General features: G+C 36.6%; 1 protein-coding gene and 1 pseudogene across 5 annotated transcripts in view; one reads left to right on the forward strand and one right to left on the reverse strand.

Moving 5' to 3' along the window:
• Positions 1-22,827, forward strand: part of RELN (reelin) — a 494,784-nt gene that overhangs the window by 150,481 nt on the left and 321,476 nt on the right. The window lies entirely within an intron of this gene.
• On the reverse strand, positions 6,429-6,767 carry LOC114220651 (protein S100-A10 pseudogene; annotated as a pseudogene).

Below are 22,827 nucleotides of genomic sequence, written 5' to 3' on the forward strand. Positions count from 1 at the left end.
TTTTAAAAAAATCTAGCAATGTTCTGCTTCCAAGAGACAAACCTAAACATAATGGCACAAAAACATTGAAAGTAGAGAGACAGGAAAAGATATACCAGGCAAATTCTAACAAAAAGGAAGTCGGTGCCAGTATATTAATTCCAGACAAAATAAGCAAAACATAATAATATTAGAGATAAATATTAGGGGTAATTCCTAAGGACAAAATAACATTCATATAGGTAAAACTGAAGGAAAAATGCAAAGTTGAAAACTACCTTTGAGGTGACAAGATACTGAGTACGTATTTTCTAATATTTCAAATGCAATAGTATTATAAAATTATTTGGACAAAAATTCTTTAAAAATTATTTCTTACCTGTAACCCCGAAACAAGTAATACATTATATGCTAATAAAAATATATTAAACCTCAAAAAAATTATTTCTTGAATGGATGAATGAATGCATGCATACATAAATGAAAAAATAGAAGAATGCACAAATGTACCAGAAGACTGTATTAGAGAATTAGGATTTATATTCTGCTATTTAAACCTCCAGATATTGCACTGATGATGGCTGGCTTTGTATTTTGTGTACATTTTAAATGTACATTTTAGGCATTCTGGAAATAACAATTTGGTCATTTAACAAAACTTTATCAATAACTTAAAATTCTGATTTGCAATTAATTTTTCTCTAATAATTCAAGTGATATATAAATCCTTCTAAATAATAATTCTGACATCTTAAACATGTGGAATACAATATTTCTATTGTTAATTAAGCTAAATAAGATATCTCCTATTTTTGAATGTTATTTAGACTAACATAAAATACAAAGTTTAATATTATCAATAGTATTTTTTTTTTAATTGAAAGGCTCAAGTTCATGTAAAACTTGCTGTTAAAATCTTTTTAAATGCAGTTTGAGGAAATAAATTTAAACCACATATTTTCTGGAATTTTAAGATAACCTTTTAAACATTACAACACTGCATTTTCAAAAGTTGTCTTATTTAGCACTGAGAAATAAATATTAAAATTATTTCCACCTCCATTTTAGCACTTCACAATATTGAGGTCAGGTTTGGTTACCCACATGGACAAGTCCTAAGCTGGACTTGTGTTTGTCAAATGTCCTCCATTTGTTCCCACGATTAGTATTTAGAGAAGGGATTAGGAATAATATGAGCATATTAGTTATCTGGGTTGACATATATTTCAAAAGAGCAATGTCCAAAAATATTATACAAATGATAAACAATAGAAATGCTTCTAATTAAAAATGTTCGCTGTGGTTGCAAAGGAGCCAAGATGGTAGGTCCCTTAATCAACCTCTGGTTTTAACTTAAGCAAATATATTGAAAGTAAGGCTGTAAAGCTGAGCTACATAAGCCTTTCTTCTAAATCCGCCTGCAGGCATTAATGCTCAGATTTGAGATGGCATCCTTATTTGCTAAGTGCAAAGATGGTTACAAAAGAGCTTTTCTCACTTTGAGGATAAAAGCTAAAGTATTCTTTAATTTTGGTTACTGCCCAGCTCATCTTAACACCATAATAGTTATTTGGCTCGAAACCAAAAAGTAGCAATACAGTGCTTACATGTCTATGGATCAAAATTAGATGAAAAATTGCTGTTTCTCATCTCCAAAGCTATTTGCTGCACATTTTATAACCCTCAAGATGCCTTTTGTAATATGTGATAACAGAGCCAACTGCAGCATCTGCCTGGAAAGAGATTACTTTAATTATGGACTCAATGTCCTATTTTCTGCAAGTGATCCCCAGAGACAGGCTTCCTGCCGGAGGAGAGGTGCAAGGATGCACATTAAAGCCTACACATCAACCACGAAGGGGTGGATAAAGTGAGACAAGGACACCCATAAACCGCCTTCATTTTCCTAGTCTGTGATGTGATGGAAGAGTCTATAGTGATAGGTTTTTAATTATTCTAGCATCTGTTGTTATGGACTTCTGATGGTGAGGGCAAGATGAGCTTATAAAAAGAGAACAAAACCTTTGACAGGTCTGTGAAGGAAACAGGCTGTATTAAAAAGGTTTGGTAAAACATAATTTTCCTTCCAAATTGAAAAATATATGCGCTGTATCAGTTACTTGCTGTAATATTATTAGAAAGTGAAGCTAAGTGGCTTTCTTGTCAACCCCAGTTCTGGATAACACATCAAGTGCCTCATTATTAAGAATTCATTTGCTATTCAGTATAATAGAGCTGCTCATAATGAATTTCATTTAGAATCAGTGCGTGTGTCTTATGTATTTCTATGGAAGTTCTTTATAATTTAACATTGATTTAACATTATGAGTGGACACTTAAAGCAAATTGTTACCTTGTTCGTATTAATTACAGAATTAGATTCCTTGATGAATGAGCTTTTGAGAATGAGCGTGTGGGCTTACTTTTTAAAAGCATAGCACATACTCATAGGATATTTGGGATTTCATCTGATTTCTCAAAAAGTATAAGCATATTTTGCATTTTTTAAAAGATGGGGGATTATAGAAGAGCAACCATGGGAATTAATTTTAAACTTCAAAAGAGGAATTTAAGGGATTTGGCATGGAATCATTTCCTGTGGGGGAGGGAAAGATGGAATGGAAAAATGTACCTACAATTATATTAGGTGAAAACATCAAGTCTTATAAGTATTATGCCAACTATGACTTTCATTATTTTCCGTTGTTAAAATGAAATGTTAATATATTTTGATAAAGAAATCTAAGTAAGTGTATCTTCAGGCATTTTAAATGGTAACATTTAATTCTAAAATGTTACAATGAAATATTTGCTTTTTGGGAAATATTTGGTATTTTTAGGACCTTCTAATTTATAATAAATAACACATTGGGGAAATTTTTAAATGTATGTTCAAAAGGATAGCTCTACAGAGGTTTCTGTATTGTATAGATAGATGGTAGATGAAGAATTGAATCTTTATTATCTATATATCATCAGAACTTATAAATAGAAGGTGTTTAGTGTTTGTCTTAAAGACCTTGGGTATAATAAATTAAAGCAATATTTATGGACTTTAGGAAAAATAAAAGCCTATAAGAAGAAACTGAGTATAAATAACTACTGTCATCAGTTCAAGGCAAATAATTCATAACTTTTTAATTTATACTTTGCTATTAAAATGCAGGTTTCTTTATTTTATATAATGGGTCTCAAATATGTTGTGAAATCAGAATTCCCATACAAATCAACAGCAGGGGGAGATTTCTAAATGTTTCATTTGGAGCATGACAAGATGACTTCTTTATAGATCAAAGGGAATCAGAATTTTCTCTCAAGGAGTATTCTGTAACTTCAGTTCTATATAGTGCACTTTGGCAACTCCAAATCAGACATTTTTTTTTTAAACTTATTTTCTAATCCCAAGGTTTGTTTGGAATATATATATATGTGTGTGTGTGTGTGTGTGTGTGTGTATATATATATATATATATATATACTTTTTTCCTGTCAACTGTTTCTTTTAGACATTCTCTCTTCTGAGTTTGTTTTTTAGTAAAAATGTCCAGTTAAATTTTTTTGGCTTTCTGTATTTCATGTTTGGGTCAGAATGCAAAATGCCTTTATTTGGACTTAGAATTTAAAAGAATGACAATAGGGGCGCCTGGGTGGCTCAGTCGTTAAGCGTCTGCCTTCGGCTCAGGTCATGATCCCCGGGTCCTGGGATCGAGCCCCGCAACAGGCTCCCTGCTCCAAGGGGGGCCTGCTTCTCCCTCTCTCACTCCCCCTGCTTGTGTTCCCTCTCTCGCTGTCTCTCTCTGTCAAATAAATAAATAAAATCTTCAAAAAAAAAAAAAAGAATGACAGTAGACAAATGTATGCTACAAACAGACTGTTCTTCACATTTAAACTTTACAGTGAATACTATTTCCTTTTAAATGTTTAAATTCATTTTATTTTCTGGTTGTGAAAGTAATATTTATTGAAGAAAATGTTTACAACTACAGCTAAGCGAATACCTATGTATGTCCACACACACCTTCACACCAAAACTTACTCCTGTGTGCACACACCCACATGTTCCTTTTCCCAGAAATAAGAATAGTAAGTATCTTATCTTTGGGTATATCTCTTTAGATGTATGTATGTGTTCAATTTTATTTTTACTACTTGGGGCTCTACCATGCATTCCATTTTATAATCTAGCTTTGTTTTAAAACCTAACGTTATATTTTAAATGTTTTTCTAATAAACATCTGTCTACATCATCATCTGGATAGTATTCTATTATATGGCTGTACTATAATGTATTTAATAAATTCCTTATTTGTGGATATTTTGCTTTTTTCCAGTGTTCACGATTTTAGCAGCTTTATAATGAACAGTCTTGTAGCAAATGCTCTTTGCACACCCCTAATTATGAAAGCATATTATTTTCGTAGAGTTAACTATGAAGTCAACCTGATTAAAATGAGTAGCTAAGCTATGAAGTCAACCTGATTAAAATAAAACCATATTATGATTTTTGTGCTAAGGCCAGCATCACAAAGACTAATGGTCGTTGACTTTTCAACTTCAAACAGTAATAGTCCTTTATAATAATGTTTGATAATTATTCATAGCTTAAGATAAATGCCTGTTTCCTTATCATTGTTCTAATACCTAGTCGTCACTTTAATTAAGAAAACTTATTCTCTCCTATTATGCTCTCGTATTATAAAATAAGTCAGAGAAAGACAAATACCATGTGATTTCACTCATATGTGGAATTTAAGAATCAAAATAGATGAACATAGGGGAAAAAAGAGAAGCAGACCAGAAAACAGACTCTTTACTATAGAGAACACACTGAGGGTTCCTGGAGGGGTGGTGGGCAGAGGATGCACTAAATGGGTAATGGGGATTAAAGAGGGCACTTTTGATGAGACTGGGTGTTGTATATAAGTGATGAATCACTAAATTCTACACCTGAAGCTAATATTACACGGTATGTTAACTAACTGGAATTTACATTAGAACTTGAACAAAAAAAAGAAAACTCTCTCTCACTTTGCAACATTTTCTGTTCCATTGTTAAATTTCAATAAATGCCTTTTAAAGGTCTGTTTTATAAGGCAAACTAATTCAGTTGAAAAGCAACATATTGTGCCCACTTTCCAAAACTCCCTGGAACACAGGGCCTTGCAGCTACCTAGTCCGTAGTGAGTGAACCTCTCAGTCTAATGTTTATACTTTTTAAAAATCTTTGTTGTTTTAGCTCTATAATTTGAATGTAGCATTCCCATAGAGAATGTAAATTCCACTAGTAAAGAAGAGTTGGCTTTATTATATTATATAAATATTCACTCTCTAAAGTCCTAATTATTTAATGATTATAGGCCTAGAATAGAGCCTTTGAAATGGTCATGAGTGAAAACATCTACATTTTTCTGTTTATTAATGCTATTTTATCCTAGCATTGTCATTGTCTATCCTTTCTTCCGTACTCAATTTAGTCTTTCTTGGAAAAATAAATTCTTAATACAAGTATCCTTAAGCTTTTCCTAAAGAAAATCCTACAGACTGATTCTTAGAAATTATGGTTTATTATACAAACAAATGTGAGCATGCTTAATATTGACCATTTTAACAATGTGGAGGAATCCTTAAAGTCCTTTTCAGCCAGGTGGAAGTCTTTTTCACCTTCATCTCTGCTTTTGCTATATTAAAATTAATGCAGGGCATTACCTCACATATTTAGAACCTTCGCCTGCTACTTTGGATATCTGTTTGCCCTTGGTCTCAACTCGTTGATTCATAAATCACCTCGAAGTTAGAATTCACACTGAAATATTCAAGTTTATGGGTAACACTAGACTCTTCCAGAGAGTGAAATGCTAGCTTGATAGGAATAAATTGTAGGATGATATTGTAAATATGAGGGAGAAGAAGAGTGGGAAAATGTGTATCAATATGTAGACAAGTTTAAAGAAATATGAAAAAGGAACAATAATTTGAGCTGTTATTACAAAATCATGGTCTGTGAGTTGTCAGTTCTATAACAAGAGGGAGATTCAAGGAGCAATTATGGACTGTGTCTTCAACTTCAGACAGTGCTATTGTGGATTTCATGATCCTCCAAATTCTGGGAAACCTCTCAAGGGCTACTAGAAAGTGAAAAATGATGGTCTTACAGGCATACAGGCAACAGTCTCTGGAACAGTGGTTGAAATGTTAGGTAAAATTATTATTTTTTTTTTGAAGAAGGAATTTGTTTATTGAGGGTAAGAGGGTGCAAGCAATATAAAAATCAAAAGCTTATCTGACTTTTCTTTCTCTGCTTCTCAAATGGGGGATTTTATTTGTACATTTTCTGAGGGTCCCGATCTGCTCATGGAATCCTTTACACAGGGGGAAGCTGTGGGACAGATTCCTAAAGAGTGCCTTCGGGAGAACTCTCATTGGGCCGGCGGGAGTGCTGCTCATGTTGCCTACTTCTTTCCCTTCTGCTTCATGTGTATTTCAAAATAGTCATTGCATGTGATGGTGAGCCCAGCAATTAGCGAGAAGCAGCTCTGGAAGCCCACTTTGCCATCTCGGCACTGGTCCAGGTCCTTCATTATTTTGTCCACGGCCAGAGGGTCTTTTTGATTTTCCAAAAATCCAGGGAACTCCTTATCCATGAGTACTCTCAGGTCCTCCTTTGTTAAGTAGCCTTTATCCCCAGCAAACCTGTGAAACGTGAACATCGTGGTTTCCATGGCGTGTTCCATTTGAGATGGCATTTTGGTGAGGTCTGTTGAAACCTTGGCCCGAGGCGTGGCGGGGACGATTGGCTGGCTGGGACGCACGGCCAGTGAGTGGAGCGCGGCAGGCTAGAAGCCTTAGTACGGGGCAGAGGTGGGGGGGTGGGAGGGGAGGGGGAGGCAGGAGAAGCGTGGGCCGGTGTCCGCGCTGCGCTCACCCCACCAGGGAAAATTATTTTATTATTTTTTAAAGATTTTATTTATTTATTAGAGAGAAAGACAGTGCAAGTGGGGGAAGGAGCAGAGAAGGAAGAAACAGAGGGGGAAGGAGAGAATATCCAACGGACTCCATGTGGAGCCTGATGAGGGGCTTGATCTCACCATCCTGAGATCATGACCTGAGCCAAAACCAAGTCAGACACTTAACCACCCAGGCGCCCCTAGATAAAATTATTTTTGTGTCGAGTCTATATTATATCTACCGTGAAGGAAAGACCTTGGAGTGTGTGTGTGTGTGTGTGTGTGTGTGTGTGTGTTTATGTGTGTGTGTGTTGCCAGAGAAAGGCCCTGGAGTACCACTATAAATCAGTTTTTCTTTTGGAAGGTAAGTTCCTGGATATGATCTTTTTTTATTTTTATATAAGTTAAAACATGATTTACATTTTTAAACTTTTTAATGTAATGGCACCTGTCTTGAAAACATATCTATATCCCCCTTTTTGCTAATTCCACATTGAGAAAATAAAGATGAAAATCTAGAGCACACAGATGTGCCTTTTTTTTTTTCTATTTTAGAGAACTTGATGTATAACAGTTCAACTTACAGGATATTATACATGATTAGACTTAAAAAAATAAATGCTTTTTTATGAAAGACTTAACTGGGGGATTTAAATATCAAATATCTTCAAAATACATTTTTTTTCCACAAATCCATTTACACAGAGCTTTTCAGTACAGCAGTGCTGGAGATGAGCATGGCCTTGGATATTTAGTAAATAAATTTGTAAAAAAACATGCTGTTTTCTCATGGAGATGTTCAAAGTAACACCCTTGAGGGTGCCAATAAAAAAGTCTTTGGGTTTAAACATTTGACTACAAAGCTGTTATTACTGTACACTGTAGTTGCCCCTTTGCCAGTTCACAAGAATGACTTCCCACAACCCATAATGCTAACTCACAAGTAGGAGTTTTATTTTATTTTATTTTTTTTAAGGTTTTATTTATTTGACAGAGAGAGACAGCAAGAGAGGGAACACAAGCAGGGGGAGTGAGAGAGGGAGAAGCAGGCCTCCCGCGGAGCAGGGAGCCCGATGTGGGGCTCAATCCCAGGACCCTGGGATCATGACCTGAGCCGAAGGCAGACGCTCAACGACTGAGCCACCCAGGCGCCCCAGGAGTTTTATTTTTAAGTATAAAATGGTTGCAATAACAGTATTTGGACAAGAAATATGAATCATTGGCAAATCAGATGTTTAGTAAATTGTAGTAAATATAGTAATGATACTCATAAATTTAACATTTCACAGATAACTTTTCACTTGATGCATCCAGTTGAACTTATGACTTGACTTTAAATTTGCCAGTGTCTGGGTGGCTCAGTCGCTTAAGCGTCCGACGCTTGGTTTCAGCTAAGGTTGTTAGGTCGAGCCCCGCATCAGGATCTGTGGTCCGTGCAGAGTCGGTTTCAGATTCTTTCTCTCTCTCCGTCTGCCCCTCCCCCTACACACTCTGAAATAAATAAATAAATGAATAAATAATCTATTTTTAAACAAAATAAATCTGAGGAAAATTACATCTCAAAGACATCCACCCAGCTGCTTGTTTCAGACACTTCAGCACATGGGTAAACATTTATTTTGTTTGCCTGGAAGGAGTAAAACTTTTATGTGACACTGTGAAATGTGTAAAACTTTTTAAGGTCAAATATTTTTCAAAATATGATTATATGGCTGAGAGCTGAATTTCTCAAATAAAAATCTGAAAAGGGAAAAAAAATTCCATAACTGAGAAATAGTTCTATAATAGCTCTATAATATTTGTCTGTATTTTCACAAATTAAATTACTTTTCCTTTTTTTTCCTTTTTTTAACTTTTTTTTTCTTTTCAAATTTTTACTTAATTTCTAGTTAGTTAACAGATAGTGTAATATTGGTTTCAGGAGTAGAATTTCGTGATTCATTACTTACATTTAACTCCCAGTGCTCATCATAACAAGTACCCTCCTTAATACCCATCACCCATGCGTATTAGCCCATCCCCCACCCACTTCCCTCCATCAACCCTCAGTTCTCTTCATTAAGAGTCTCTTGTGGTTTGTTTCCCTCTTTCTTTTTTTTTTTCTCTTCCCATATGTTCATCTCTTTTGTTTCTTAAATTCCATATATGAGTGAAATCATAAGGTATTTGTCATTCTCTGACTTATTTTGTTTAGCATAATACACCCTAGCTCCATCCATGTTGCAAATGGTAAAATGTCATTCTTTTTGATGGCTGAGTAATATTCCATTACGTGTGTGTGTGTGTGTGTGTGTGTGTGTGTGTGTGTGTGTGTGTGTGTGTGTATTCCTACTATCTCTTCTTTATCCATTCATCAGTCAGTGGACATTTGGGCTCTTTCCATAGTTTGGCTATTGTTGATAAAGCTGCCATAAACATTGGAGTGCATGTATCCCTTTGAATCTATATTTTTTAAAGATTTTATTTATTTATCAGAGAGAGAGAGACCATGAGCAGGTGGAGGGGCAGAGGGAAAAGTAGACTCCCTGCTGAGCTGGGAGCCCAATGTGGGGCTTGATCCTGGGACTCCAGGATCATGACCTGAGCCAAAGGCAGATGCTTAAGCAACTGAGCCACCCAGGCACCCCCAAATCTGTATTTGTATCCTTTGGGTAAATGGCTAGTAGTGCAAGTGCTGGATTGTCAGTAGTTCTATTTTCAACTTTTTGAGGAACCTCTACACTGTTCTCCAGAGTGGCCGCACCAGTTTGCATTCCCACCAACAGTGAAAGAGGATTCTCCTTTCTCGAATCCTCGCCAACATCTGTTGTCTCCTGTGTTGTTAATTTTAGCCATTCTGACAGGTGTAAGGTGGTATCTCATCGTGGTTTTTGATTTGTATTTCCCTGATGATGAGTGATGCTGAGCATGTTTTCATGTGCCTGTTAGCCATCTGGATGTCTTCTTTGAAAAAATTGTCTATGTCTTCTGCCCATTTCTTAACTGGATTATTTGTTTTTTGGGTGTTGAGTTTGATAAGTTCTTTATAGATTTTGAATGCTAACCTTTTATCAGATATGTCATTTGCAAATATTTTCTCCCATTCCATAGGCTGCCTTTTAGTTTTGTATTAAATCACTTTCATGAACAGATCTTCTCATTATGTAAAGCTGCTTGAGTGATAATTAGCCAAAAGTTGACAGTAGAAAATCATATAGCCAAAATCCCAACATATCTCTATTGTCTTAAAGATTGCTTCTGTTTCTTTCTGCACTTTCTTCCATCCCTAATTGCCTTTGCAACTGGCCATTCCTCTGAATAGTCAAAAATATGTATAGATTGACTTGGCTAATGTTACTTTATAAAAAACGTTACCAAGTAGATATATGATAACTTTTCTTAGCATGGCATAACTTTGGTTCTAAGGGGTAGCTAGGAAGACCTAAACTCTCGTTTATTTTTTTTTAAATATTATTTATTTGAGAGAGCATGAGCAAGGGGAAAGACAGAGGAAGAAGTAGAGAGAGAGAATCTCAAGCAGACCACCTGCTGAGTCCAGAGCCTGATGCAGGGCTTGATCTCACAACCCTGAGATCATGACCTGAGCCAAAAATCAGGAGTTGGTCACTCAGCCAGCTGAGCCACCCAGGCACCCCCTAAACTCTCATTTTAAGATGAAGAAACTGAAACCCAGAGAGAATAGTTCAACAAGACAGAGCTAGATGATGAGAGTCCAAGGTAGACCCAGGGCTCCACTTCCCTTTTCACACACTGTGTTGAGTCCTCAGCTCACTGGCCCTCTGGGCCCTCCGAGGGCATTGCCAGCTGAGTGCCATTTTTCTGCCCTCCATCTTTCCCTCATGTATTAATAATACAGCCAAGACAGTGAAGTGTTACACTTAAACACCACAATACTGATCCTTGATTCCGGACAAAAACGGGGGTGTTTCATTTGGATTTATTAAGCTACATAGACCATGACCTTATATTCAGGGTTTTCTGGAACAGGCTCAGATGACTGTATTCTCTCCAAGAAGGTTGTTTGTTAAACATATAGAACTAACTAATAATTATGCAAAATTTAGTATTCATTAGTTTGTAAGTCAATTAGAATAAACTTCCAAATCAGAAAGAAGCTTTTGTCAGATTATCCACCTTTATATTTATTTAAGAATATATGATTCCCTAAGTGTCTCTCTGTGTGTCATCCACTATGCTTGGCTCTTTACTTCACTCTCCTTGTTTCATCCTCACAACAGTCTTATGAAATAAGCAGTATTATTATCCCCAAGATAGCAGAGTCTTGGTATTTAAATAGCTCTCTCATTATGCAGCTAGTTTTTATAGCTAGTAAGAGGCAGAACTTCAGCTCAGGTTTAGCCTGAGCCCTTAATCAATGCATTTCCAATGACCACACAAAGTTGATTGTTGGCTATGAAAAACGGCAGAACAAGAAGACAAAAAAATAGACATTTAAAAATACTATAGTCTGGAGACTAGTTATATGATTAATAAAGTGGTTAATAAGTATTGTTTTGAAGGCTTAAGAAAACCACTATTTGGGGGGAAAAGGAAAGAGATTTAAAATAAAAGAAAAAAGACATGGTCTTCTGAGTCATTTAAGGAGTCAGAGATGACATTGTTACAATAGAAAGAGAGAAAGAAGATAAGAAAAATACAGAGAAAGATCTTCAAGCATTTCTCCTTTTCTCAAAAACCTTCTTCTGGATACATTTCTTGTACTCCAAGTTTAAGATTTTCTGCTATGCCCATGGCATAAGCTTCAGTTTTCTGGACTCCTGTGGAAAATTAGCTTATGTGGAAAATCCAATTTTCCAACTATGTCCAAATGATGGAGCATTATTATATACATATTTATGTTGGCTTCAATGAATAATATGTAACCTTCCCCTAAAAATAAGTGAAGACAAAAGTAGATTGACTTGTTAACGTTCTGATGCCATGGGCTTCTCTGCCTCAGTTTCCCCTTCCAAAGATAAAGTTACTTTTACTTAGCATTTTCCTGATTTATTTGGAGAAAACCATGAAAAATTGTTTCAGTGTATGCCTCCTGGATACTCCTGGGTGTCAGTAACTGTAAAAACACAAAGCACTGTCTATTGGGTATTATCTTTTCCTAGTTCCCTTGCAGTTTTACTGAGAAACTGACTTGAAATTGACAAGGATGTGAACATTACCGCATAATTGGAAACAAAAAAAAAAAACTGATCAGAGGATCATAGAGGATAATTGGCCACATACGTAGCAAGAGTACAGGCTTCTAGTGACCTTCCAGGGAGACTAATGTCACATGTACATTAACATCCTCATTATTGACCTGAAACAACAGAAAACAGCAAGTTAATTAAATTCTCAGATAATGCTAAATTGAAGAAGTGTTTGTTGCTAAATACCAGTGAAGAACAAGACAGAATTCAAAAGGTCCCTTGAGAGTGTTAGAGATAGTCAGGAAATAAAACAACAACAACAACAAAATTGAAGCTTTAAAATGCAAGCAAATGTATCTAGAGAGGAAGAAATTTTAAACACTGATATTAGATAAGCTACAATTAGAATGCAGTAATGATTAAAGGGGCCTTCAGGTGACAGTAAGCAGAAAATTAGACATAAGCCCGAAATGCAATATAGTTAAAATGCTATTGGGTTTAGGACCCTTGTATTCAGATTCTGCATAAAGGATCAGATAAACACTATTGGCTGATGAGACCTCGTTTAGACTTCCTTGATCACAGATTACAAAGCTGTAAGAAACAGAAAAGATTAGAGTTTGTCACATGTATGCAAATGCCCTACAGTCCAGGAAAATCCAGTGCCAGCCAGCAACAAGCTACAATAAAAGGCCCCTTTTCCCTTAAAATAAGTCCCTTACCCGTCGGAAGTAGTACATGAGGCTCTCATTTTTCAGGTAGGTTGCTGTCCCAACCGTTCCCATTAAATTGCCCATTGATTTCTTGGGAAGACTTAGTCTGGAAATGAATTTGTTGGAAAGACTATGTGGCAGAGGCAGGACTCAGAGTAGAAGGGGAAACTGAGGCAGAGTAGATAGGTGTGTGACCTGGGGTCTCCAGGAGGCTCAGAAGGGACGGATAGGGTCAAATGGTGTCTCGCCCTGAGCCACTTGAGGAACTCAGTTTCCGAGGGCCAGGGGAGAAAGTGTGGTTAGGGAGCGCTCACTAGCTGGTAACGGATAGTGGTAACTGTAGGTTAGTGAAAGTCACTTGAACTTAAATGTTTTTTGATTCACATTGGAGAGCAAATGGCTGAGGCCATAGCTACCTATTTTCTGCTGGTCCTGTGGCTGCAACAAGGCAAACCGTTTGAATAAATAGCCTTATTCTCACTAGCTTATTCTTTACAGAAATGCTATAAGCTTATTAAAGGGCTTTATGGCAGAATCATTATATCACTCACTGGATAGATTCATAATTTCAGACACTAAAAAAAGTTCCATTGGATTTAATAACTGAAATGTGTTTCCCTGTGGATTAAATAAGTTTGGGGGGTTGATTTTTTTTTTTTTTAATTCTGTGTTGGTTTATGTCTGCCAAGGGAAATCCACAATGAATTAAATCTGCTCAATGAAGTTTTGCTCTTATAAAATTGTTTTAATGCTAAACATTGCCTGTTTCAAATATTGTACCAGAGGCATTTATTTACAATCTGGTACATATGTAGTTTGAACTTTTTAGCATAACTTACAGTGAATTAATGACTTGTTATTTATTGCTCAAACACTCTGCAGAAGTGATTTATAGGGCCCTGCTATGCACTGGCAGTTACTTTGCAATCTGTGTGCTGGCTGTCTCATCAATATCATTAAATGAATTCACAGTGACACAGCTCTGCTACTATAGTTTTTGATATGAGGGATAACTGAACATAAATCAGAACTTATGTTTAATTCATAAGATGTACCAATCTCTCATGTAGGCGTGAGTTAGGTTAGAGGATGTCACAAATGTGTTTTACAGTACCTCTTGTGATTAAACCCAGGCCCTTCCATATGACTTTATATTCCAGGTAAAAATAATAGGTTGCTCTGCACTATGCTATTTTTCAGATAAATGCAATTTATTTTTATTTAGGTACGATTGGTTTCTATTGTTGCCCCACAAGCGGGATATATTGAGAGTAACATTGAGAGAGGTGTAATGAAAGAACCGTTACTTCGAGTTTGAAATTCTTGTATATTCTTCAAGTAGTTAAAGATAAATTAATATCTACAATTTATTTTTTAAATCTTTTTTAGACATAAGGTTTTAAAAAACAGAATAAGTGGACATTAATGCTGAGTCAAAAATAGTTTTATTTTAAGCCTTAAAATTTCTTTTTAGTAAGAACTTAAAAAATGCCTAATTAACTTTGGGAGAATGGGCCTGGTTATCTTTGCTTATTAGTCTAGTCCAAGAAAGGGGAAATATGACAACTTAATATACAACAAGGAAAGTCAGTCTCTTGCTTGTTTAGAAACAAACAATTCCACAGAATAGAATTCAAGATATATTTATATATGGGTTTTCTAAAAAGGAAACTTTATCTGTCCTAAAGAATTTTACTGGTATTGTTACTATCGCTACCATGACTGATACTGATTCTTTGAACCAGTGTGAGTGCAGTGTAATCCATGCAGAAGATGTGAGTTTTTCTCCTGGTGAGAAGGGTAATCTGGCTGCAGCAGCGCTGGGACCAGGGCACTGGGATAATGGTGAGCTTGCCAGGTTGTCGAGCCTCATCACCGACCCACTGTGTAGCCCTGTGATCAGCTCCGCTGACTGTCACAAAGAAAAGAATGTGACATATTTCTGCCAAAGAAAATAATTCCAACATAGGCAAGAAACTGACAGAAATGTCTTCTCCTCCTTCCTCTGGTTCCAGTTGATTAGACCTAGCTTGAGGTCCTGATGATTTTAAGACCTACTTAGTTGGGCCTTGCTTGAAAAGAAGATGGATGAGCTATTGCTTTCAGGGCCTGAGTGACAAAAGGATAAGAGGAAATGACATTACTTAGTAGTGTAATAAGTAATTGATTTCATAACGCTTGGGGCAAAGGGCAGAATACATACATGCATGAGAGCAGAGGACGCCCCAGGCATGTCAGCGGAGGGGAAAGAAAGAAAGCACACAAGAAGTGTTGGGGAATAGGGTGCCTCAGAGGGGAAAAATCACTAGAGGAGGGTGGTTGGTAACAGCAGGATAATCAAAGTAGTTCCTTTACATATAAATTGTGAGATTAAGAATTTACTAAAAGTAGAGAATTTCTGTAAACACTATCAACTGGAAGATCTGGTTCCTAGAATTTGTATCATTTAGGAATAGGTTCCACCTACACACAAGAGAAAAGCTGACTATCAGTGTCTTAAAATAAATATAAGTCTGTTTTTGCTCATCCAGGAAGTCATGAATGTCACACATCGCCTACTGTGTGTGTTTGAGCTGCTCGCCGTCACAATGGGGCTCCTCTGTTAGCTGACTCCTTCAGAATGTTCCACCGGCTCTCTATATAACATGCTTATTTTGCCCGATCTTGGTTTTCCTATTTTAGACATTATCTATTGAGTTTCCTGAATGGAAGTCTAGACTGTTATTTTTGTGATTTGGGTTGGACCAATTTTAACACTCTATAATATTGATTACGTCAGTTCCATTCACAGCTGAGTCATACATGGCACTGTTACTTCTTTTCTTTTCTGGGCTTTTTGTTTTCCCAGGAATTAATAATTTCCTTGTTTTTTCATTTTTTTTTCTAAGTATGTGTTTCTCTCCTACTTGTGTAAACTTTCTCTCAACACATTCAAACCCATTAAGTTTTCCATCTGTTTAAACCTCTTGAAGGAAGTGTTCCTGGATCCCTCCAGCCTATTGGAATCTGGACTGGCTGTTCCCTAGGCCTCCTTCACAGCTGGTACCCTGGGATTTCCCTCTCCCTTGCTCCTGCTTTGGATCCCAGTTACCTTTATTTTACATATTCCTTTTGCTGGATATATTCCTTGCAACCACACCCCGCTTTCGGCGTTGTTGCTGCTGTTGTTTGAAAGTGAACGTCCTCTGGTACCTTTCTGAGTAGGAAAAAAGAGTTTTTAGATTTTGTTGGTCTAAAAATGTCTTGAATAATAGGTTGATTGTGTATAGAATTCTAAGTTGGAATTGGAAGGCCATGTTCCAGTACCTTCTAGCCTCCAGAATAGCTTGATAGGACCAAAGTCATTCTGATTCTTGACACTTCCTTAGGAAAACTTTTATTCTGTATAAATTTGTAGGATTTGTGGAATTTTGCAATGATACATATTGTTATGGTTCTGTTTTATCTGATGTCCTAGAAACTCACTGGGCTCTTCTATCTGTAAACTCATGTTCTTCAGGTCTAGAAAATTGTATTGAATTATTTCACTGAGGATGTATCCCATTCCCATCCTCAGTTTCTCTGTTCTTGTTCTGAAATTCCTCTATCATACATTAGACATTCTGAAACAGACCCTCCAGTTTTCTTTTTGCTCCTATAGTCTCTGTCTTTTTGCTCTATCTTCTGAATGATTTCCTTAGCTTTATCTTCTAAGTCTGTATCGCCTTTCAGCTCTGTTATAATATTTCAAATTTCTAAATACATTTTTTCCTTTTGGGTATTCCTTTTTTAATAGAAATATTTTGACAGCACCATTTTTTTCCTTTGTATATCTGTATTATCTCTATTTTCTTTATTTTTTTCTTGCCAATTTGTTTTGGTCTCTCTTTCTCAACAGAGAATTTTATCAAAAGTCCAATGATCTTTGTCTATAGTACCCTGCACCAGGGTATTATGGATGTGTTATAGGTGAAGTGAGGCGGTAATGAGAGAAGTTGGTGGTTATCTTCACTGTGGGTTGATCTGATTTGACTGATTCCCTGGTAGGTCAAAGATTTTAGTATCTTTAGGGTTTTTTCCCTTAGGTAAGACAGAGTCTCCAAAAAGGATTTCCCAATCTCTTGATGGAGGGTGGAAACCTAGTTTCCAGCTTTATGGGAGCCAAGAGGAGAAAGAAAGTTTGGGGCATCTCATTCAGTCTGTAAACTTTCACTTGTCCCTTGTGTGCTGCTCTCAAATGTGGCTGGTGTCTCTGGAGAAGAAACCTCCAGTCTTTGGCTGTTACGAGGAAGGCCTTACTGAGCTTCACAGAATTAAGGAGAAGAGCTCTTAAGGACAGCTTCTTAAATAGACTTCAACACAGAGTCTCTGTTTGCTGTCTCATCTCCATCCTCACTTCAAAAGGCACTCCGTGCTTCAGATTTCTGAATCTCTCTCCGTCTTCCCCACTGCTGGCCTAGGATTAAGTGTTTTGACATGTGCTGGGTTAGTTGTGACTCACCCATCTGCTTTCTAATTTCCCAGATTTTGATGTGATTGTGATTTCTCCTGTCCTCTTGGTTCTTTGGGTTCATGCCTTTTTAAAAGATCCTTTACTGTATTTTAGTGAGGTTTCAGGAAGGAGTGGAAGTTCATATTTGCATTCAATCCACCATCTTTATTTTTTTTAAGATTTTATTTATTTATTTATGAGAGAGAGAATGCGAGAGAGAGAGAGAGAGAGAGAGAGAGCCCATGAAAAGGGGGAGGGTCAGAGGGAGAAGCAGACTCCCCGCCGAGCAGGGAGCCCGATGCGGGGCTCGATCCCGAAACCCCAGGATCGTGACCTGAGCCGAAGGCAGTCGCTTAACCAACTGAGCCACCCAGGCGCCCCTCAATCCACCATCTTTAAAACCTGATGACTTCTCAGTTACCATTTAAAACTCAGCTCAGATACGGCCTCTCAGTCTCCCCATTCGAATTAGGAGTAATTTTTTGGAGGGCGGGACTGCTATTGAACATATGTCCTTCCATTATAATTGCCATTGCATGTGTTTCATGTGCCATTAGCCTGTGCAGTCATTCACTTGAAAGCTGTGTATTATTTGTCTTCTTGTCTCCAGCACTTGCATGGAGCTTGTAACACGGCAGGTGTTGAGAAATACTTGTTAAATGAATGAATGAGCGTGGTTGTTAGGATCCTAGGGAGGAGATACTTTTACTGACTCCCATCTATCCTGAAGAGACTATACTGACTCTTCAAGGATTTAGTTGCAGTGGTACTTGATTTTTAAGGCCAAGAAAAAGATGAATTGATTTTTGGGTTTTGTTTTGTTTTTTTAAATAGAGAATCTTGTTCAGATTCTCCTGATAGTTACTCAGCTCACTGTTTGTTTTTCCTCTTCTTTTAGAATGTGAGAAAGGCAACTTATATGTTATGATTGTCTATAAGAAAGTACTTACAGGGAGCTCCATTTCCCCTTAATACCATGGCTAATTGCTTTAACCAGTGACTAAGTCCCCTCTTCCCTCTCTCCAGTACTACTCATAGTTAGAGCAGTCAACTAGCACTCACCTCAGATGTTAAGAAAATGTTTGGTTTGAATCATGGAACACTACATCAAAAACTAATGATGTAATGTATGGTGATTAACATAACAATAAAATTAAAAATAAATAAAAGAAAATGTTTGGTTTTTTTCTCTATTTTTGAGTACATATTATAGTATTGTGACCTTCTCATCTGAAAAATTAAGCTTGACTTTCCTTAAATTCCTCTAAAAATACACACTATATATTCCTTATTAATAAGTAGGACAGTTTTTTTTCAAGATGGGTTAAAAACTCCCTGCAGATATAAAACCTTGGTTCCTCCTTACTTAGCAACTCAAAATCTACATTTTCTCTTCCATGTATTTTCTCTTCTTAACTAAAAAAAAAAAGTTTTTTAAACCATTGTGGGCCCGTGTTCTCTCCCATGGAATATCTAATAAGAAAGGCTGTCGGGAAAGCATTCCATTGTCCCTTTTAGACCCTCTTTGCTCTCTCTGTGACCATATGCCGCATGTCCCTTCAGTATAAACCAATCATTTTGGTTTATTCTTCATTTTAAAGGTGGCTATGTGACCAATGAAAGCATCTCTTGATAAGTTAAAAGAGTCTGTGACCCAGGAAAGTGTCAACAACCTTCACACCCCCCCGAGATCAAACCATCATCAGACCATTGGCTATTAGAAGACTAAAATCTTCTCTTAGACTAAAATCCGAATAGCTGGAAGGTGGCTGGGGTATTCAGGAGGATTTGGGACTTTTACAGTTTTACAAATCTGAGAGTTGGCAACACCAGACTTTTGTGTGCTTTCATGAGTATACGCACCCCTCATATGTACTCACGTGCCACGCACATTCAGATATCTGGAGTTGGTTTAAAAAGCATTGGCTCTTGAGATTAGATTTTAATTCTCTCTGTGCATTGAGCTTTCTACCTCTCACAAAATACTTGCACATCTGTTGACTTAAGTGATACTTGCCTAGCCTGTGAGATAGGCAGGCCAGCTGTTGTCTCCATTTTACAGATGAAGAATCTGGTGCTTAGACAGGTTATACAACCTTCCCTGGATTCATCCACCTAGACTGTTAGTGGCAAAACTGAGAGTAGAGTCTAGTTTTCTTTTTCTTGGATTTTGAATTGTTTCTTGACACCGAGGTATTGTTTTGCTTAACCTGAAGGAATGTAGGTATGAGATACCTGGGTAGCACTTTTAAATTCTTTCACAGAAGACAAGTCCCTGCTGGACCTCTTGACCAGCAGTGGTTGCTCATCATGCTCATCCATGATCGTTTGTTCACTCCCCCAAGTTAAAAATATCTTGGCTGCATGTGAGGTTTAATAAAAGAACAGGGAGAACATACATCATGAAATACACCCTGCACTGAGTAAGTTGGGCAGGCAGTTTCCTAACTAATTTTTGTAACTAATATTTAAGACTTAGGCATTTCATTTGTTAGCAAGAAATAATCCATTACTATAGTCTACATCATTTCTTAGTGATATCATGTATTAGTTCATTAGATCTGTCTAAAAGATTTGCTTCTTATTCCTTATGAATAATTTGTGGATGCCCAGACATTGCAGAATCAGGCTTGGTATTACTACGCATTATTTATGACCATATTCTTTAAACATATTCTAACCTGGAAATTGTGTGTAGATCTCACATTTACATAGCTAATATATGCATTGTCGCTGCCACACAGTAAGAAATGCTTACCTGACAGGCTGTGACCTGCATAGTGTAACAGACATTACTCCTAATTTGTCAGAGATTCAGAGCATAAATTATGGGTTTCTTTTCAGACTATCTAGTGTCATCCTATTTGAAATAGAAAAGATGTCCAGCAACTTCAGATGAAATTTGAGATTTCTCCTCATTAATATTTTGGCTTTGTTATCAATCATGATGGTATGTTAGATATAACTTAGAATAATTCTTGTATGTCCTTGAAATAACCTTTCTCTTCAAACGGAATCAACTTTTATGAAACTGTCAATAAGCAAATACAAATCTCAAAGATAAAGATATGAACACTTTAAAAATATTCCAACAGTAGGAATTTTGTCCCCCTACAAGATGGGGAAATAAATGGGTGTGATAGACTCTGTCTCCCTCAGCGGGAGTGAAGGTGAAGCTAATTATATGATGGAGGTCTCCTTTCCCATTACACATCATTTGGAGATCTTAAACACAGAACTCAAAGATTCTCGGTGGTTTTCATAGCCTTGAGATATTTTTGGGTGCAATTTCCACCCCTTATAAAAATTTCCACCTTTTAAAATAGCTAATGAACCCCAATTTCTAAAGCATTTCCTGTAACTGCATCTGTTGCTAGGAGAGGAGCAGAAGAAAAAAATGACAGAATCCTAAGATCTATAACCTTGCCAATTTCTGTTGTTCTGGAAATGTAAGAGCCAAGGTTGTCACCAAGTCTCATAATGATCTTCACCCATTATAATTTGCAGAAGTGCCTGGAAAATCCTATATTTCTCTAAGTTCCTTCTAGCCTTGGAAGCTAGATATCGAACTGCAGCCTCTAAGCAATTTGATAAAAAGATTTGGGCATCTGTCCCCCTTAGAACATAACATAAAGCCTCATACTTAGAAGATGCCAAAGAGTATTTGTTGAATCAGCCATTGGAGCACTAGGCAGTCATGGTGTTAGTCTCCAAAGTTTTCCATTATCCTTGTTCCAATCAGGTGTCTTTTATTATCTAAATACTGTGTTAATCGTCTGATTCCCAAACTCTAAGAATTTATTATATAAGGAAAGAATGCTAAGTAAATTAAAGACCCTCGCCTATGAAGAAGCATTACGTGAAGGCAATTAATTAAACAAGTAAAGAGTGACGATGTGTTTGAAAGCACTGGATGTATTAGAGTGTTTTAATCATCATTGTGAGTACATTAGTATGAAGAAAAGATAAATGCCTTTAGTGAGATGGCCAGTGAAAAGCAGCAAATGGGGATGTGTTTATAAAGTGTGAGCTCGAGAAGGAACAAAGATATGGATTATTTTAGCATTGCAATCATAAAACTAGAAAGGGTTTTAGGAAAAAGGGAGCTTATTTTTGACCCATGAGAGAGATTTAAAATTTTGTTTTTTATGTATCTTTGTGAAGATTCCATTTTCGCCAAATTTAAATGCACTTGGAAACAGGTCCTGGGAATGTTCGTCCTACGTATTATTTGGAAATATGAAAATAATGCATTATAAGATTATTATATGTTACCTAGTTAAAAATACTGTTCATTTACTTCATTTAAAAAAAATGTGTGAGAAACATGGGGTCTTAGAGGGGGAGTGGGGAGGGGGGATGGGTTAGCCTGGTGATGGTAATGTATTAAGGAGGGCACGTACTGCATGGAGCTCTGGGTGTTACACGCAAACAATGGATTGTGGATCACTGCATCAAAAACTAATGATGTATGGTGACTAACATAATACAATTAAAAATAATAAATAAATAAATAAATAAATAAATAAATAAATAAATAAATAAATAAATAAATGCTAGGGGTGCCTGGGTGGCTCAGTCGGTTAAGTGTCTGCCTTCTGCTCAGGTCGTGATCTCAGGGTCCTGGGATGGAGCCCTGAGTCCAGTCCGGCTCCCTGCTCAGCGGAAAGTCGGCTTCTCTCTCTCTCCCTCTGCCCCTCCCCCTGCTCCTTTTCTCCCTCTCCCTCTCTCTCTCAAATAAATAAATAAAAAATCTTTTAGAAAAAAAAATGCTAGCATTTTAAAAATAGTTTTCTATTGTGACCATGGTTACTTCTGAGGCTTTGTTTTTGTTTTAATAAAACAAGCATTGGAGGAGTTCTTGTATCTATACCTTATATGAAAGGTACACTTTTAAAATCCCTGTTTGGGTATTTCAGTTGTAGTTACATACCTATCCCTGAAGCCAATCCAAGTCTATAAATGGAACCAGCACTCTGATTTCGTAAGGAGTCTTATAATTATATTGGTACTTAGAAGCCTAGTTTATTTTCCTAGGGATTTAATGCACAGTGCTAATATTATCCTTTGCTACTAAACAAAATGCTTTTCAAAATTTCACATATGGGTCTCTTGAATTTATGTGACTTTTATAGCATGCCTATATTTAAATTAATTTAAACTCTCGTGAACTTTGGTCTAAGACTAAATTCAATGTATGAAAACCCAAGTTTATAGAAAAAGACCAACTAAAGGATTGGGATTTGTTTTATGATAGTAATCCTTTTTTTTTTTTAAGAGTTTGTTTTTTTTTTTAAGTAATCTCTACACCCAACCTGGGGCTCAAACTCACAACCCTGAGATCAAGAGTTGCGTGCTCCACCAACTGAGCCAGCCAGGTGCCCACAGTAGTAATCCTTTAACTAGCAATTTCCCTTTATACAGTTCATATTTGAATGCCCTCGTATACCTTTCAGAAACATATGCAAGCGTCATGCAAAGTAAATATCAATTTCTGTTTATTTGATCATATCTTAATTAGATTTTATTACTGAAAATGGTAATTTTTAGCACTTGATCATTTTTATTTATTT

This window comes from Eumetopias jubatus, unplaced genomic scaffold (assembly GCF_037043125.1).
Source record: "Eumetopias jubatus isolate StellerSeaLion01/CBP00866 unplaced genomic scaffold, mEumJub1_p1.0 scaffold_14, whole genome shotgun sequence".
Classification (NCBI taxonomy): Eukaryota; Metazoa; Chordata; class Mammalia; order Carnivora; family Otariidae; genus Eumetopias; species Eumetopias jubatus.